The following is a 20,174-nucleotide window of genomic DNA, read 5'->3' on the forward strand; positions in this document are numbered from 1 at the left end:
GATGACTTTGTATAAGTTCGTCATGCAGGAGGCACGAACGAACCCTCCATATGATTGGAAGAGATAACCAATCGGGGGAGGACTGACTCAATAACAAGGTTAAGGCGTGCCTAGGTCAAACTAAATCCCGCCCAAATGGAGGAGACTTTTCTTTGAGTGCTTTGTTCAAGGGTGACACGACTGACTCTAGCTGCCAACAATAAGTGGAAATATTGTCCCGTTCCCGCTCTTTTTTTGGAATATATAATTTTTTTGTCTTTTTCTTTAAGCTGGAAAAAGAATAAAAGAATGCTATAGTACAGTGGAAAGAACGAGTGTCGGTGAAACAGATGATCTAGTTCCTGGGATTGGAACGTTCCTATGCTCAATGCAGGGAGGTGAAAACTGGTCAAAGACACTCAAAGGTGTGTTCCTTCCACGGGTCAAGGTGTGTCAAGTTGCAGAAGTCAAAGGTATGCAAGTTTGCTTTTGCATTCATCATGGTCAAAATTTGGCTTAAACACGAGTCCAAGTGGAGCCAGCTCAAGGCCAAAAGGTGCAAATGGTCAAAATGTAATGCAGTAGTACAACTCAACATAAAGGAGCCTCTAGGGTATAAGGCCAGAACGAAGCGAAGAAGCAAAGAGAAATGAGTCTTCATCGCATAAGTCATGGCGAGACTACAGAGGACTCCTGAGCCTACTCAGATCGGAGCAGCATGGGCAACAAATTTCAGTGAGGTGCTAACTATGATGCCCATGAAAAGGATGGCTCTACCATCGTGTCATGATTAAAAAATTGGCGAGTGAAGGTGGTTTACGAACCATAACACGATGGGATCGACCCTATGGAAAATGTATCAACAAATGGAGAATGCATAATGCAACGGAAAAATGGCTTCTCTAACCTATATGCCTGTGAGAAAATGATACCTGCCATGACGAATCAGCAGTCATGGAACCGTCTCGAAACCGTCGAAAAAAACGTCCAAAATGTCCTGAAAATCAAACCATTCTCGACATTCCAAGCTCCCAAGTTAAAAGTTACATGAGGCCAAACAAAATCAAGTTTTGAAAAAAAATTGCATTTTCAAAGCCTATAAAATAGTTTTTGGACTCACCATTTTCACCATTTGAGCTTGAGAGCAAAGGATTGGATCAAAAGAAGCAAACTTTTCAATACGCCAAATTCAACCGTTTAGATCCTTTCAAAATCACCAGGTAACCTCTATACTTCTCTTGCATTCAATTGTGACTAGTTTTAGAATTTTTAATTTATGTTTTACCGTTGAATTTTTTGTCAAAAATTTCACCGCGGCGTATACGCGGGTTGGAAATGTGAAACCCGTGTACATGCGGGCCCTACACGCAATTGTGTGTAAATGGACCCGCGTATATGCCGCGAACATTTCAAAACAAAAAAACTAACAGTCTAAAATCATTTTTTCTTCAGGATTCCAGTCACTTGGCGAGAAAGAGAGCATACCGCAGTGGATGATGAGGTCATGAACGATCCCAATGCTTTGGATGCCTTACGGGGATGTGGTTTGCTAAAATTCTTCAAAATGCCAAATATGAAAGCAAACACACGTCTGCTTGAGATGCTCATTAATTACTAGAGTATCGAGGATGATGCATTTATGATTGACCAGATGCCACTCAGGATAGAAGTGGAAGATATTTATTTCATCACAGGCCTTTCCCGAAGGGGAGAGGTAGTACATTCCAGGGGCAGGACACGAGGTAGTCTCTCGATCGAGGACTATGTACATATATATTGCCTGAGACATCCAAAAAAGGTTGGAAGTCAAATTTAAATCACACATGTGGAGAGTTTATCGCTGAGGATAATCTTGTTCACTATAGCCAGAGTGAACGGATCAACGTCTCTGCACCAGGCATCATGGCTAGCCATGAGCTTGGCGGTAGACTGTCTTACCACCGTATTTGACTGGTGTACTCCTCTTCTAGCTAGCCTGAAAAGCCAGCTTACTTTCATCAAGAGAGGGTAGGCCAAAAACTTCAGATATGGGACTATTTTATGTTCTTTCTTTTTTGAGAGGGTCCCTACACTTCGTCCTAGAGTATCGGTTTCAATCAGCACCCCACAAGATCCACGCATGGGCAGGTGGGCTGACTTGATGAAACGTCTAGGAGGTGGGGACGTCCCACGGACTGCCTTTGACGATGACTTCTTCTCCTGGTGGGATTAGCAGATCATCGTCGCAGATGACTACCCTTATGCTGGGTTGGATTTCCGAGGAGATCCGGATCTAGTATTACCACCGACCGCAGCATGGGGTGACATTGGTAAGTGTTTTTTGATTTTATGATTTTTTTTGGATTTTTCAAATATAATAATGAATTTTGAAAAATGTTTTTGATAGCATTCAAATGACTAATATGATGAACATGTTCCAGATATTGGGCCGGTACGACCAGATGAGTTCCCACGACATAGACTTCGCGGTCGAGGAGCCAAAGAGGTTGCTGCAGACACAGAGTGACTACTTTACACAGTCCAGCGGCACTTGGTGAGACTCACTCACGGAGTACCGATGGCTACCATAGAGGATCTTCCTGTAGATATGCAGCGTCATGTGGTTGGCATGCCACGTGACTGGGTTCGCACTCTTAGGCGTGTGGCCAATGTGATAGTTACCTACTTAGCCGCTCATCCTGAGTCGGGGCATTAGATGTACTAGACATGATTATGGGCATTTGAGTCCCAATTTTTGTATATTATTTTGGACACACTTATGTACACTCGAGATGTTTTATGATATATATATATATATATATAGTTTGACTTTTTGATGCTTGATTTTATTGTGATGAATGATTGATGTGCTAGTCTAATGCTTGATTAGCGATAGAATCAGCTAACCAATTATGAGATCTTGGAATGTGCAAATAATTAATATAAGTAAATGATCTTTGCAACAACCTCACCCTTAAATACTGGCGATATAAACATGGATCCCTTACCTGATAAATGTTATTCAATTGTGACACTATCAATTGTGAATCAAGATAAACTACCAACAAGTCGATTTCATGGGAAATTGCCTCAGATAGTAAATTAATGATGGAATTATACTCAACCATATTATTTGAAGCAGGACCAATGCATACTCCCCTTGATACCATCAACTGACCAGTTGGATAGTAGAGTACCCAAGCTGTGGAAGCGAGGTTCTGAGTGTGCCGACTAGCACCATCGGCGAATCCAAAATAGACCAAGTCATCCATCAACACCTACCACAGCAGACCAAAAAGTGTTGATATCAAAAACTCTCGATGAGATATGTACAAATATACACAATGTACAAAGAATTCATTGCCTAGCTACTACTTAAGCAAAGTACTTCTTGAGGTAGAGCCCGTTTCGGGGCTCCGCCAATTTGTTTCCTTCAAAATTAATTAACTCATACGACCCTTTTTCTAAAACTCGTTTAATTATGAAGGGACTATACCACATAGGCTTGAACTTACCTACCCCCAAGGCATATTTATCTTGGTCATAGACCAAGCCAAGGTCGCCTTCAGTAAAGACTCGAGGACGGACAGCTTTATCATACTGAGTTTTAACCCTTTTCTTATGAGGCTCATTCACTGTGGCAGCATCTCGACGCTACTCATCGAGATGTTCCAAATGAATGAGGCGCTCTTCGAGACTAGAAGTCTATTGAAGGAGCTCAATAGCTAACTTAAGGGATGGGATTTCACATTCAATAGGAAAGATAGATTCCATCCCATAAACTAACTGAAAAGGTGTAAAACCTGTAGCAGTCCTTACGGAGGTTTGGTATGCCCAAAGAGCCGAATACAACATAAGGTGCCAATTGGACCGATTTTTGTTGATTGTCCTTTGCAGGATCGTCTTGAGAGTTTTTTTTACTACCTCGACCTGTCCATTGGCCTGAGGATAATAAGGAGATGAATGTTCCTGATGGAAACCCAATTTAAGAGCCAATTCAGACATTAGTTGATTCTGGAAATGACTGCCATGGTCAGTGAAAATATCTCTCGGGATACCGAACCTTGAGATAATCTAATTAAAAAGGAACAATGTCGTTGTTTCACTATCGTTTTTATAAGTAGGCATGGCCTCAGCCCACTTCGTGAAGTAGTCTACGGCCACAATAATGTACTTTTGATTCGCTACTGAAGGTGGATTACAAGTTGTAAAATCAATACCTACTTAGTAAAAGGACTAACAGTGACAACGGGAAAAAGAGGAGCTGGATGTGCGTGCATCTTCCGAGTATAAATTTGACACGGGTGACAGCGTTTGACCGCTTCAACACAATCTTTGAAGAGTGAAGGCCAAAAATAGCTAGCACGTAAGATACGTTGGGCTGTAGCAAGCCCTGATAGATGACCACCACAAGCTCCACTATGGCAGTCATTGAGCACTGACTCTGCTTCCTCTAAGGTTAAACAGTGCCGAAGGATTGAATCAACCCCTCGACGATATAACGTATCACCAATGATCACATAATTTTTGGCCAGGTGACGTAATTTCCGGCGTTCATCCTTAGAGAAAGTAGAGGGAAACTTCAAAGTCTGGAGATAGACAATGATACCTCCAAACCAAGGGTCGAGTGAAGAGATGAGGAATAAATGTTCGTCGGGAAAACTTTCCTCATAAATAATATCCTCTCCACAAGGCAGCTCGGAAATTAGCTCGGCGAAAACCATGGATTTCTTAGACTTGGCGGACAAGAACTCGAGATCAAATTCTTGTAAAATGACTATCCATCGATTATATTTGCCCCCAATCACTCGCCTACTGAGGAAAAATTGAAATGGATTGACCGTCGCTAAGACAAAATTTTTGCATAGCAATATATAATGACAGAGCCGTTGGACAGCATGGACAGCTGCTAAAGCCAACTTCTCAACTGGAGAATAGCGAAGTTCGGGACCTATCAAGCCTCGGCTCAAATAATAAATCACATGCTCCGTGAGAGCATCGTCTTCCTAAATGAGAACCATCCCAATGGTTGATTCTGCTGCCGCGAGATATAAAAGGAAGTCCCTACCATAATCCGGTGGACTCAAAAGCGGGGCAGAGACTAATGCCTTTTTCAAAGCATCGAATGACCGCTGCACAAAGTTGTCCCATACAAATGGAACTCCTTTACGTAGAAAATGCATAAATCCTTTAGTGATCTCGGCATAGTTTGCTATAAACCTTCTTAAGAAATTAGCTTTCCCTTGAAGACTTTGAAGTTGTCGAATTGAGGACGAGGGAGGCAACTGAATTATTGCCTCAACCTTGAAGGGATCAACTCGAATCCCTTCATTTGACACGATGAACCCTAATAACTAACCAGATGTAACCGCGAAAACACACTTATTGGGATTCAACCGGATCTTATAAAAACGACATCGCTCAAAAACCAATCGAAGGTGACTAGGATGATCAGTTCTCTTTCAAGAACATGCAGCTAGAACATCCAAGTATGCTTCGATGATATGTTTAATGTCGTGGAAAGCATATGACATGGCCCGCTAGAAAGTAGCTCCAGCATTTTTAAGACCAAAAGGCATCTTTCTGTATGCAAAGGTACCCCAAGGACATATAAAAGCTGTCTTATGTTGATCTTCAGGACGGATAGAGATTTGATTATAACCGGAAAAACCGTCCATGAAGGAAAAAATCTCATTACCCGCACACTCGTCAATAATCTGATCAATAAATGGTGTGGGGTAATTATCTTTGGGACAAGCTTTATTTAGGTCCCTAAAGTCAATGCAGACTCGGATTGTTCCTTGCTTTTTATCCACAGGGACTGGATTAGAAACCCAATCGGTAAGAGGAACAGGGTATATAAAACCCACCTTGAGCAGCTTCTCTACTTCAGCTTTAATGGCTGCTACTTTCCTAGGATTAACCGGTCGAAGCCTTTGACGAACTGGTTTGGCGTTTTCATATGTCTTGATCTCATGTTGAACTATAGATGGATCAATGCCAGGCATTTCTTCATAAGACCAAGCGAATACATCTCGAAATTCCTTGAAAAGGTCAATGTAAACTTGAATTTCTTTAGGGGAACATTCGACTCCGATGAAGAGATTCTCGATCACGTTAGGGTTCGTAGAGATGTTTATAGATATCGTTTTTGAAATCACCGACATATTACCTTTGGCACGAAAGTGTGTTGGAGCCAAAGGATTTGATATCGTACAAACATCACAAGTAAAGAGCTCGGAGAACCTAGATTCTACTTCCTGGAATGCAGGAAGAAAATATGAACCATGGTGTAAGTCTTCCCAAGGTTGATCTACACCCATCATTACTTCTAGGATTGCTTCTTCAGAAGGTAAAACAGTATCTGAGCAGTCCAAGGTGGAGGTAGAATCAAGGGTCCAGGCCGGGGCCACACCATCTAGCTCCTCCTCAGAAAAAGGAGTAGAGTGGTCGTCTGCAGAGTTAACGATAGACTTGTTTCTAAGCTCAGCTGTAGATATAGGGAATTCCATTCCATTAACTTGTCCTTCAGCTAATGTGGGCGTAGGTGAAGGCAAGGTCCAAAAATAATGAGTTCAGAAGAACTCTTTTTGAGGAGACTCCTTAGATGATGAAACGACATTGATTCTAGCGATAGGATAGGGAAGATCAAAGGTACCCATCAATGAAGAATACATTCCAACTCCTAGATTCTCAGTAGGTGAACGATGGTTATCCACTAAAGGAACAGTAGACTCAAAAGTTTCTTGAGGATCGACTGGACAATAATCCAATTGATCAACCTTAACAATTTTCCCTTCATGAGGAAAGCAAATGACATGAAACAGAGTCGAAACAACAGCGTCCATTTCGTATACCCAGTTCCTTCCTAAGAGGAGATTGTAGTCTAGGTTAGCATCAATGACTTCTACTTCAATATTAACGACCTTCCCCCCAACACATATGGGAATAGCCAGGATAATCCCATGTGGCTTATGAGAATGTCCATCAAATGCAGTCAGGAGGGTGGGTGAAGGAACAGCCGAAGGCGATCCAATAGCCTTCCAGCATGACATCGACATGACGCACGTGGAAGCTCCTTCATCAATAACGGTACGAAAAATGTTAAATTTTCAGTATGTAGACTTTATTTGAAAAGCCATATGATGAAGGAGTCGCTTTTTAACATTTAACATGTCGAAAGTGAGCACTAAAGTGTTAGTTGGATCAACTACCCCAATCGCCGAAAGTAAAGCACTTCGTTGAGTTGGACACGACTGGAGAACCTCTAAAGCAGACATGGCACATGGACTCTGAGCCAGATCCTCAACAATGGAGTAATTCTGGACGTCCCTAGCATTAGGATTAATAGTCGCGCGTTTAGCGGAACCTTTCATTATCTATGGCATAGTCTCGATAGGGGGTCGCTCAATATGAAGGTCGGTATTTCTGGGAGCAGTTTTGTCCTTGGAAGTTTCTGCTTCACCATAATCACGTGACCGAGTGGCCACATGGACATTGGAACCCATCATGAAAACATTTGATGATTTTTCCCCTTCCTGGTTGCCCCCTGCTGAGGTACCAGGGTTTGAACTCGCGCCAGTAAGAAGTTGTTGCCCTTGGGGAAAAGGGTTTGTTAACACAGCTTGAGAGCTAGAAGTCCCTTGCTGCCCTAACAAGCGCTGAGCGTCTTGAATCTTGGGGTAGAGATGAGTTAAATGGTCCCCACTGCATAACTTGCATGGAATCTTGACTTTCTTTTTAGACTCATTTCTACCACCACTAGCATTATTGCCAGGATTATTTGCGTCAATCTTCCCATCTTGACTCTTTTTCTTACATCTTCCTTTCTTCTTCCCATTGAAATTTTGATTTCCTTTGGGGTTGGTAGATTGGACGGCATTAATATAAGAGGGTTAAGAAGATGAAGGGCTAGACGATGTGACCTGGTTGTTAGAAGCAGTTTGTAAAGACAACTACTGCAATTGGCTCAACAAGTTCACCGCATTTGTGTCTACCGATCCAATGATACCATCCGCATGGGGACCTGGCTTCGACTTGGCTATATCAACCTTAGATCCAGGAGCATCTGGCAAGATTTTTTGTAGGATCCCAGACTGAGAGTAAATCAATTCTAATTGCTGGGCCCTAAAAATAGCTTGCTCCTTAGAATAGACTCCGGACATGGAGACATCCTTAGAGATTTCAGGTTGTAAAGATTTCAAAAACCATTCGAGACGGTATTCCGGGGGAATCTCAACTTTAATAAGCCTCTTTCTTCGTCTCCATTCCTGAATGTGGTCAGAAATGTGAGTTGTCGTGTCCTGACGGAAATTGGCCAGAAGTTCAGTTCCGGCATCATAATGGACGGGCAACTGGAAATGATTTAAGAAAATATTAGCTAAGTTGGCGAAAGATGTAAAGCTACCCCCTGGCAACTCTATATACCACTTGGTTACATTACCAGTCAAGGTGCGTTGAAAAAGTCTCAACCTAATCGAGTCATCAATAAGGGAGTTTGATGAGCACCACAAATGGAATGTGGTTACGTGGTCGCCCGGGTCTTCACCACCCTTTCCCTCAAACTTTGGAATGTCCGAAGGGAGTTTGGTTGGGACCGAAGGCCAGGCCGGATTGTATTTGATTGGATCGTTTGTTAATTTCGTGAGATCTGGAAAATTCAAAGTTGCCAGAAAAGGAAGCCTAGGAGGACCTTGGGGATTCCACCCAGACTGGGTGGAGTTCCCAAAGTTCTGAAAAGATTGGCCTGGATTTTGGAAGGCACCAGGCTGCCCGAAGTAACCCGCAGAACCAGCTGAACCAAAAGGCAGACCTTGTGATCCAGCAAAACTCAGAGTTTGACCAACTCTGGCCGAAAAACCTCCATAACCGACGAAGCTCCCTCCTAAAGGATTATAAGGAGTCGATAACCCCTGATAAGGATTCCAAGCAAAAGCTAAGGGAGGAATACTTCAAAACGAACTAACTATGGAGTACGGCCTATTCCCTATTCCTAGTTCCCATGCCACTAACCGCAGGGTTAGTCCAACCTTGAAAGGGATTACTGCTTTGTCCTGTGGCGGAAAAAGGCATAGATCCTATTGTCGGGTTGGAATGTGGTATATGACCACTTCCAAAAGGAAAACCCTGAAATGAAGCCGATCCACCCATCATGGATGTGGAGGCACTAAATGGAACTGACGGAATACCCTGTGAATGGGTGCCAAATGGGAAGAATCCAGTACTAAAAGCATTGGCTTGGGAATTTCCACTTGTAGAAGGAATGGAGGTAGACCCAACTAAAGATGTGCTAGCAAAAGACCCAAATAAAGATGCAGAGGGGATGGAGATGGTTCCTCCCCCTTGTACTGATGTTGGAGTCTGCATAGTTGTAGCACTTGTGGTAGAAGCCATGCTTCCAGTAGTAGCCATCGATGGTAAGTGCGTAATATGACCTGGACTTGACGGTCTATGCGTCGGAGACCCAACGTATTGTAATACTTCTAGATAACTAGAAGGTAAGGGAGAATTCGGAGCCGCTAACGACTCTTGAAATTCTTCTACTTCTATGTTATCTTCCGATTGAAAGAGAACTCGAGAAAGAACTGGAGTGTTCCTCTCTTGTTCCGCGGAAGTACCAAGCCTGTTTTGAACACTAATGTCCCTATGAGGAGGATCAATCCCCGATGCGTCAGCTGCCACGGAATGAAACCCACTGGAAGTATTACCTCTACGCCTTCGAGGAGAAGGCTCTAAACTTGGTGGTGAAAGACCACAAAGTCTTCGAGACCGTCTGGGTGATTGGTCAGCCACTTTGAATTTTTTATTAAGATCTAACTACAGAGTCCAAAAATTGAAAGCTAGGCCAACTAGGAGCACAGAGCACACACTAAAAAGTCCCTAAAAGATATCAGTTAGTCAAACAACTTTCGAGTATTTCCACTCCGAGTGATGAGGATTGGACACCAAAATACAAGAAAGTGAAGTAAAGGGGCCTTCTGAAGATAGTCTGGGATAATGACGGCCCAGTCCTACCAGTGAAGGTAACAGAGGAAGTTACGTTGACCTCCTAACAATAGCCTGCGTCAGTGCAAGCCCCCAAGCTTTGCAAGGGTGCCCTCCAGTAATGTCGTTGAGAGTGATACAACGTCGACCTCAGGTGCCATGGGATTCCCCTCCGCGGCCACCTATGTTTGACAATTTAAATGGCCTTGGAGAGTTTTCTCTCCACTCGCCTAATAGAAGGCCCTAAAATATCCTAAAACTTGTTGGTGTGTCTAACTTGACAATTATGAAAAGTTCTAGTATATTTTAATTAGCGCTTGTTTTTAAATGGGTTGTTCTTAAGTCAAGGGATAAGCGGAAATGAAACTTGTGGTATTTTGACGCAAAAGAAATTAATAAAAACCAAACTATATGCAAATGCACTCGTTTTGTTTTCGATGAAAGAAATTTCTACTAGGTTCAGTGGAACTTCAAAGAAAGCAACAAATTTTTCTTTTCTTTTCTTTTAATCAAGCTTCACACTCACAAAAGTTAACAAAACTATGGATGTCCTAAAAATATGTGCAAGTTTATCCTAATGCAATGAGTACATGTTGATGCAAGACTTAAGACTACTCTAAATCAAGAAATGAAAGTAGCTTGTTTATCAATATGATTTGCCACTTAAAATGTTTAGATGGAATATGAGTTGCTAATGCTCATTTTCGTCTCTACACTAAAAGCAAGTTTCAAGACAAACAAAAATGCACTTTCATTCACTAAAAGAAACTAAATCAAAACAAATTTCAAGAAAGAAAAAACAAGTTTTCAAGAAGTTTTCTTCAAAATCAAAAACAAAAACGTCTTTTCAAAAGTGCTCTCAACAAGACTGAAACTTTATGATTGAAAAATCAGAAAAAAAAAACACTTTGCAAGATGACAACACAAAATGGATGAAAACTCACCAAAAAAAATGTGTTTCAAGATGCTCTTAAAAATCAAAAGCAACAATAAGAGCTTGGCAACAAAGACCAAAAGATCAAAAAGACAATTTTCAAGAAAGTGTCAATCAACAACTTTCGGAAAACAAGAAAAGTAGATGGTTACAAAAATGTAGTTTCGACAAGCAAACAAAAAGGTCACCAAAACAAGTTTTGACACAAATATTGAGATCAATCTTTCTGCCCTGAAGAATCAGAGCAGCCAAGATTCCTAGCAAGAAATCTCGCGTGCTTAAACAAAAACGATGATGCTTGCAAAAGAACAAAAACAAGACCAACACTTCTCACAATCAGAGAGAATTTGAAATCAGATACTTGATGTAAAACTAAAGACTGACACAGAAAAGTAACTGTTCAGGACTAAATCAAACCAGCTTACAGACCTTCAAAAACAAAAAGATTTGAAAAATCTTGAAAATTACGAAATATACGTGACTGTGTTAGTGCACAGCTGCGTGTATACGTGACTCAGCCTAAGGAAACATGCATATATACACTTCTGTAAACTGGAAAAACAACGTATATAAAAGATTTCAAGAAAAAACAAAAACAGTTCGAAGAAATTGATCAAACTTACAATTCAAGTTCCTACAAGAACAGACTACACAGTAACAGCAAGCAAACAGACAGTTGAGCCCTGATTGGCTTGAATAAACCCAAACTAGGAACAACAATACTATTGTCCCCAGTGGAGTCACCAATTCTGTTAAGGGATAAATTCCCCTAGGGTCTTGGGTTGATACCCTAGCAGATCGGAGGTTATTTACACAGAGAAACACTCATTCCATACAGCCATGATGCTAATATAAACAAACTATACAAAAAAGGGGTGCACCTAAGGTCCTTCGTTTGAGAAGATCCAGTTAGGGTCCAAACCCTCTTTTAGTTCCTTTTAGTCCTTCAACCTGCAAAACCAACAATTCCAGAAAGTACAACAGTATATTGACCAATCATCATAAAGAAATCATCTTCATAACATAAGGAAAGGCAATTAGTTATACAATTAAAAACAACCATTCACATATGAATTATAACATTGACATCATGAACATGAAGAAGATTTATATCAGGAACAAGACAAGTGTTTCTTTTATTATAAATAACTAAAGTACATAAAGGAATGATTTCACCTGATTCATCCTTTCACAGGCTCCAAGCAGAACCGTCCTCCGGATTCATCCAGTATCAAGCCTTCAACAAACTCCTTCCATGACTTACTCCTTGATCTCTCAAGTAGAAAGACATCATCACACAAGGAAACAAGGGTTTCCTGCAAATGGGGGAAGTGCTGGAAGCACAAGGATCTTCAGACCTGGTCAGGGAAAATCTCAGCAGAGAGATATTTCTCTCTCTTCTCTCCTCCCTTAGGCCTTCCCATTGAAGCCTTTTTATACTTCTCCCAAAGTAGTTTTTTAGTTGGGAATTCGTTGGGAACAGTTGGGCCATGGGCACTAATAGGTAATCAGCAGGTAAAACCCGCAATCTCCACCCGAAATTAATGAGTTTTAATTTTTTTAAGTGTTTTAAAACATATACACGGGTTGGGTATACACAAACCCGCGTACACACGCGTTTATCTCAGGGAAATGTCGCATTTAGGGAGTAAAACACTGTTTTTTGAATATTTGGACCAGGTGTGGAAGGAGGGGTTGCCCTAGGCCATGAGTGTAGCATCACAAACATCAAGAGTGAGGTTTGGAGCTATAACAGCGCCCACAATTCGCGGAGTCTTTACAATGGACTTAGTCAAAACTTAGGCTTTAAGCCCCAAAACATGCCTTGGGGGGATCCCATGCCCAACAATTAACGAGGTCAAAACCAATAATCAGCAAATGTTCGAGGAAAAGGAACAGGCCCTCAAGGAAAGGGAGGAAGTTATGGTGCGAAGTAAGTAGATGGAAGCAGCAATTACGTAGGCCTACAGTGAGCTTCTCGAGCTCCGAATCTAGCAGAAACAGCCCCTACGGAGAAGATTCAGAAGCTAGTTGTCGCAATGAAGGAGTCGAAGGAGAACATTTTCAAAGTTAGATTTGAGCTACAGCTACAAATCTCTGACCTCCAACTCAAGCTACAGCCAACCACTCCTCCATAAGTCAGAGAGCAACGCGAGGTTGCTATTAAAGGAGAAATGGCTACCTTAGAAGCTTTAGTGAAACGCTGCACTCAGTTGTTCGAACAAGCCATGGAATTATGGACCTTGCAGTAGGAGGATCTAACTCTGTAGAAAACTGAAGCAGATATCAGAGAAAAGCAAAGGCAGTTCGACGAAATTAGGTCTATGGCGCAAACCTTAGCACTTGTGCAACGGTTCACTACATTACAGGAGGGAAGCTCATCCAAGGATAAATTGATAAGTTGCGTCGCAAGGAAGCCATTATATCTTCAAGGACACAGCCCTAGGTGGATGAAGCAAGTTAGTTAACTATGTCTGTGAATAGCAAGTTGAAAGCAATGCAACAGACACAAAGAACCATGGGCCTTGCAGTCGAAGGCCCAACAATAGAAAAATTGGTTGTGAAAGTCTGACAGGCTGCTATGTAGGGGACAATAGACCTAAAAGTGTTAAAGATTGAATTCAGTGAGTTGCAAGTGAAGATTGAGGCACCACCAGCAGAGTGACTCGAGGATGAGTCATGACTTTGTGTTGGGGACCTATTAGGATAGGGTCCCCTAGGGTCAATTTTGCAAATAGTTTTGTATTTTTGGAAAGTATCCACATTTTGAGGAGAGGAGTGTGAAGGTAGTTAGGAGTAAAAGGGGATTTAGGAAGGTCAAAGCCCCTTAGTTTTTTAGGAATTAAGTTGTTTTGTGACCCACCCATGGTTCACAGACCATGGTATTGTAAAAGAAGATGATATATAAGAGTCATAAAAGGTCATAGGGAGGTCAATAAAGATAGCGAAGAACATAGATATGCAATTTTTGGGTCTTTATTGCCTACTCTGTACGTAGGCGAAGGGGAAGGCTCTTGCAGATATTTGCGCGGAGACCTTGGTAAGTCTGCGGTTGAGTACGCGTGCCCATGCAGCTGTGTGCTCAGGGAAGAAAGAGTTTCTAATAGAAGAGTTGAATATAATAAAGACTATTTTGGAGAAAAACCTATGTATCTGAATGTTTATGTTTACTTCTACATTTACTGTAAATTCTCTCTATTCATTGCAACTGTCGTAAGTGACACTTAATAGATGCGTGAAAGTGGTATATATGTTAGTTTACTTGATGTTATGAATGTTTAAAGCAATCGACACAGAGTTAGATCTGTTTTATGTAAGTTATTGTAATTTTTGCGTGTTAAGGATTAGGGTTTGTGAAGGTCTGAATAAAGCCCTAGAAGTAATAGAAACCCATCACACAGACCTCTAGATGCAGAAACCTGGTTCTATCATCCCCCAATATTTCCTCGAGTGAGATTGTATCCCACGCTATGCAGGTTATTGCCGAAAGGGCCGACAGTGTAAGGTTTTGTTGGTTGGTGCAGCTAACTCTAAACCTCAGTCCAGACCCCCTCAAGCCAACATGCCTAATGAATATCATGAAACCCTAGAATGAGATGATAAGGTTGAAGACAATAGATGCTTGGTTCTAGATGATGATGTCATAACTCTTGTTTGATAAGAATGTCATCAATTAATATGTCAAGTCACTAATGAAGAATTCTTAAGAAGTGCCAAGTATTTAGAAGCCCTTGATGAAATATGGAGGACTACATTTGATGATGTCATACTCTTGATGAATGACCACGATTGATGATGGCACTTGATGAGGCCTTGATAACATGGTTGGAGATCATTTGATGGTTGTAAGACTATTTTGGAGTTCTCCTAATGATGTTGCACTATGACTGCACTAGTATATGATGACATTGTTGATGCATCATGCTACATAGATTCTTCACTCCTACATAATGACTACATGATCCTATGATGACATTGATAACAATGAAGAAGCCAAAGAATGAAGAAGCCACGTTATCCCAAACATTCCTCGTGATGTCCCAAAAATTTTATGCGTAAAATTTAAGGACAGTCACAAAGAAAAATTATTTTGGACACCGTGGAGGAATCCTTTCAAAATTGATCCTACACCATCTTAAAGAGGATTGTTTCCTCTTTCTAACGAGCCTTTATTTTCCCCAAAACTCCTAGTAGTTTGTGAGATATTGAATTTTTAAGTCATGGAAATAATTCCTAGCAGTGAGCCAACCTACACTCATTCATACAAGTCGGCCTCACTCCAAATAGATATGTCCCTTCAATTGTAAATGAAATCACTATAAATATAAATCTAAATTCATCCATTCAAGCTCATATTTTTCTATGGAGACAGGACAAAAGGTAGAGAAGAAACTGCAACCTAGAAAATTAAGGAAGACAAGTTTGTGGAATTGTTCTTGGGTTAAATACTGTCCCACAGGTTCAATCTAGAAGAAGAGAAGTTGTTGTAGTTGTTGTGGTCGAAGTTGTCGTAGTTGCCATAGTTGAAGTTTTCACATTTGTCATGGTTGAAGCCACCATGGTCGAAGTTGTCATAGTTTTCGTGGTCAAAGATGTTGTAGTTGTCATGGTCGAAGCTATCGTAGTTGTCGTGATTGAATTTGTCATATTTGCCATGGTTGAAGTTGTCGTGGTTGAAGTTGTCGTAGTTGTCATGGTTGAAGTGTTGATTTATTGGGATTGGACAAATAGAGCTTGTTTAAATATTCTCTTGAGAACAGAATAGGGTAGATGTGAAGCAGCATATTGAAGATTTTTAGAGATCATTGAAGACCATGATGCATTGAAGCCATCATGAGGTGAACTTGAAGAATTTTTTTTTGGGTAACATGAAGAGCAGTGTTGACACCTTCATGTGAAGAACAAGGTTTTCATTGATAATGTGATGTGGAGACTAAGTGAAGGCATAACGGAATATTGACAGGGCTTTTTGAAGAAGCCATTGGGAGCCGTGAAGTATAGCCAAATACATCTTGACGAAGTAAATAAAGGGTTGGAGCCCAAGAGGTTGGAGCCTTGAAAAGACAAGGTTGGTTCCTTGGAGGATAAGGTTGGAGCCCTAGAGGATTGAAATCCTCAAGAAACCAGGTCAAAGCCTAAACCAGATATAGTGCTGGAGCCCTTGAGGTTGGTGCCTCAAAATTGACAAGGTTTGAGCCTTGGAAGTCCAAGTCAGTCTTTGGAAAATACAAGTTGGAGCTTGGGAGATTGAAGATTGGTGTCTTCATATAGGGTTGGATCCCTACATATATTATACTTGATTTATTGTAAAGAATAAATTAATAAAAGCATTTATTCTTATTGTTCATTTTGTTTTCTAAATAAAAGTGATCTAACTAGTAAAAGTAACAATTGAAAAGAAATATTAATTCGCACCCCCCCCCCCAGTATCCAACAGTACCGGTTGTAATGGTAATTCATCATGATGCGACGGTTTTCCAACTCTCTAACAAACATCACTCCCTTTTGCATATTCTTTGGCATATTTTTAGAGTGTAGGCCACCATAACCTTGCTTCCAAGACCTTCCTCGCCTTTTCTTTTCCCCCTACATGCCCTCCTGCAACTCGAGAGTGGAACTCCCATAGGAAATCTTGCCTTTCATGCTAGAGGAGACACTGCCGCAAGACTTGATCGAGGCCCAACTTATATAAATGTCCTACGATTAGCTAATAGTCAACTACTCGCACCACCATGTATCTCTTCTACGTCGCCATATGTCCCTCTAGACATTGCCTTGTGGCTAGAAAAGTTGTGATTTCCTCCAAGTAATCAGGTATTGCTTCTATGCGGAATAAATCAGTGTTTGATAGTTGATCATCTAGGGAGCCCCCACTTTCCCTTAATTCCATTATGGAGAGGTGATCCCGTCCCACATTCAATTGGCCTGGTTTAATGATAACCTTGAACATAAGCTCCTGAAATAACAGTAGCCACCTGCAGATTCTTCCCTCTAAGACTGGCTTGTTGACCAAGTATTTTAATGTCGAGTGATCTGTAAAGAATTTGAACGGGGCTCCAAGTAAATAGTGTTGAAACTTTTGCAAGGAGTACACCATGGCTAGTGCTTCTCTCTCAGTCGTGGTGTAGTTATTTTCTGCAGTCGACAGCTTCCTACTTGCAAAGTAGATTGGATGATCCAAGTTCCCTTCTCTTGGTTGCGCCAACACTGCCCCTAGAGCAATGTTTGATGCATTGATGTGTACATGGAATTTTTTGTTCCAGTCTGGGTATACTAATATGGGTGCACTTACCAACTTTTCCTTCAGGATGTTCAATGTCACTTGACAAGTCTCTGTCCAGTTGAATGCTTCCATCTTCTTGAGTAACTTCTCCATGGGAGTGGTTATGGATGCATAGTTGCAGATGAATCGGAAATAATACCCTGTGTGGCCCAGTGTCGATCGCAATTGCTTCACATTGGCCAGTGGATCCATATTTACAATTGACGCAACTTTTGCAGGGTCCACACAAACACCGTCTTTGCAAACGATGTGGCCCAACAACGTACCAAATGGAACTGCAAAGATACACTTCTTCAGGTTTAGGGAGATTTGTAGCTGTCTACACCGATCAAACATTACTCTAAGTAAGCTGGCATGCTTCTTCAACAGATTGTAAACTATCCAATCGTCCATGTATACCTCCAAGAACCAATGAATTTAATATCTAAAAGTAGCGATAACAATTCGGGAGAACACGACGGACGCATTCTTTAGGCCAAAAGGCATGATGTGGTATGCATACGAGCCCCATTCTGTGGTGAACATTGTTTTCTTCTTGTCGTCCTCTGTTATTCGAACCTGATGGTACCCTAAGAACCCATCTGTGAAGGATTAGGCTTCATTCCCCGCAACATTATCCAAGACCTCATCACTGAAAGGCGTGGGGAATGGGTCATGGACACAAGCGTTGTTGAGGCTACAGTAGTCTACACAGAGACTTATTTCCATGGCATTCTTTTTGTTTTGGATCACTATTAGGCTGATCCATTCTAGTTCATCTACTGAAAAGATGAGTCATGCCTCCATCTTTTTATCTATCTCCTTCTTTACCTTTTCTTTTACTCTTGGGTTCAGCCTATATGGTCTGTGCTTCATAAGCTTGGCATCAGGATTTAACACAATCTTCATTTCTCTGATATCTCCTTTGATTCCTTTTAATTCAGCGACTAAAGCTGGGAATAAATCCTCATACTCCCACAATAGATAATAAAAAATTCCTTAGTCGTGTGCTCGTCCCAGTAGTCCCCTATTGATGCCATATTTGGTTTGTCCTTCATCCCGATGTTATGCTTCCACAGTTTTACTGGGAGAAAGTGAGGGGCATATGTTACCAGTCCCTCTTGAATATCCCTTTCTCCTTCAGTCTCTTGAAATGTCAGGTGCCTTAGTCCCTCTAGATCATCCTCCTCTGGATCTGTGCTCACCTTCCCGCAAGCCATGGACTCTGGGTACCCTAACTCATAAAAGTATTGCAGGAACTTTTCGTCAATGCATCCTTCCCACAATTGTCTTGATGTGAAGAGTATTATTTTGATGGCATACAAAGCCTTGGTTAGCCATCTGTCACTATCTTTGAATGAAAAACTGCTACTAAATTGTTCAGCTAGTGCATCCCAGTCCCCAATTTGTCTTCGAATTTCTTCTTGTATGTACCATGCTTGAGGGACTATACCCAGGGTGTGTACAAACATGTGTACCCATATTTTCCTTCAGGATCTATTGCCTATTCCATTTATCTGTGCAGATTTCTAGGTGTTTTCAGGGATCAAAGTACCCCCCTGTATTTTACACTCTCTCACAGTCGGTCCCCTTCCTGCTTGAACCTTTCTCTCATGGCCCACTTGATCTTATCCCAATCACGAAGGGTGTTGCGGTGAGATCCCCACCACTGTGTTGGGGTTTCTTGCAGTGCAATGTCTAGCAACAGTACCTTGTGGCTTTCCCTTATGGTTCTATCAACCTTACTTAGAAATATGTCTATCGAATCTATGCCATGGAAAGTAGGATAATCACTTACCTCTATCCCAATCTAGTTGATGTGGCATATTGTAGTGCAGTGTCTTGTATTGACTTCGTATCCTCCTTGCTACCAAGCATACCATGCAGCCTCAAAGCCAACCTCTGAGCTTTGTATACTCCTCCAACTGACTGACTCCTCCATCGTGGGATTGATGTAATCTTCCCTCCTCCTTGTTGTTAATCGATAGAGTTGGTCTAGTGTTCTAGGTTCATCTCGTTCGACTACTGGTTTCGTGAATCTTGGCCCTTGGTACAAATCTAGAGGTTGTATTACCCACATCCCTTCCACCTCAAATATCATCAACTCCTTCTTGAGATCGATGACAAAATAATTCTCATAAGCCCAGTCGATGCCAAGCAGTGCTAGGTAAGGATCTTTGTCCCCCATTATATCTATTACCTCAAATTTTGTGTGTGTCTTCACCCTTGTGACATTTATTTCCACATCTTCTAGCCTTTTGATGGGCAGAATGCAGTACTGGTTAGCCATCCGCAACTAGATTAGTGAGTACTTCAACTGTGGTTTTTCCAGTGCCTCCCATGTTTTCCTAGGTAGAATGTTAACATCTGAACCCAGGTCCAACATTGTATCTTTGATCTGGAATCCTACCACTTGTGCGCCAATTCAAAACTCACTAGCTGTTCTTTTCTTATTTCTTTGAACTCTTCTCGTGTGCTTTTCTGGTAGATTTGTCGAGATTCCTTCTTCCCCAATTTCTCCTTCCAACAAAAAAACTTTTAGACTCCTACGTAGCTCTCTTAACATTTGATCATTGTCAACAATCTGCAAGAACAGTCTGAACCATTCCTCAATCGAGCAGAAAATAGCGGGCTTTGCTAAATTTGGTACCTTGTCCTTCTGGGATTCCGCCAAGTTTTCGAACATTTTTGCTGCCTCCTGATAGTATTGTTTCTGTTGTCCAAGGTCATATGATTTTTTTGAGGAAGCTACTTGAACAATCGGGGGTTTATCTGGTGCACCCCAATCAACAACCGTCTTCTTTCCTCCTTTGGTGACTATGTTTATATTGGATAGTGGAATTATTTCAGTAGCCCTCGATTCTGCATTGATCAATTTAGTTCCTCGTTGCCTGGTTCACACTTCCCATCTTGTGATCAACTCAGGGAAATCCTCTGTTCCATGTGTGTTAACCCGGCATTGAGAGCACCAATGTATTCTTGGAAGAGGACAGTCCCTGGTGACATGTCAATCTTGGATGCAGTTGTATCATTGCA

This window comes from Pinus tabuliformis, chromosome X, assembly GCF_031772625.1.
Source record: "Pinus tabuliformis cultivar Carrire ecotype Pingquan chromosome X, CPIR1, whole genome shotgun sequence".
In the NCBI taxonomy this organism is placed as follows: domain Eukaryota; kingdom Viridiplantae; phylum Streptophyta; class Pinopsida; order Pinales; family Pinaceae; genus Pinus; species Pinus tabuliformis.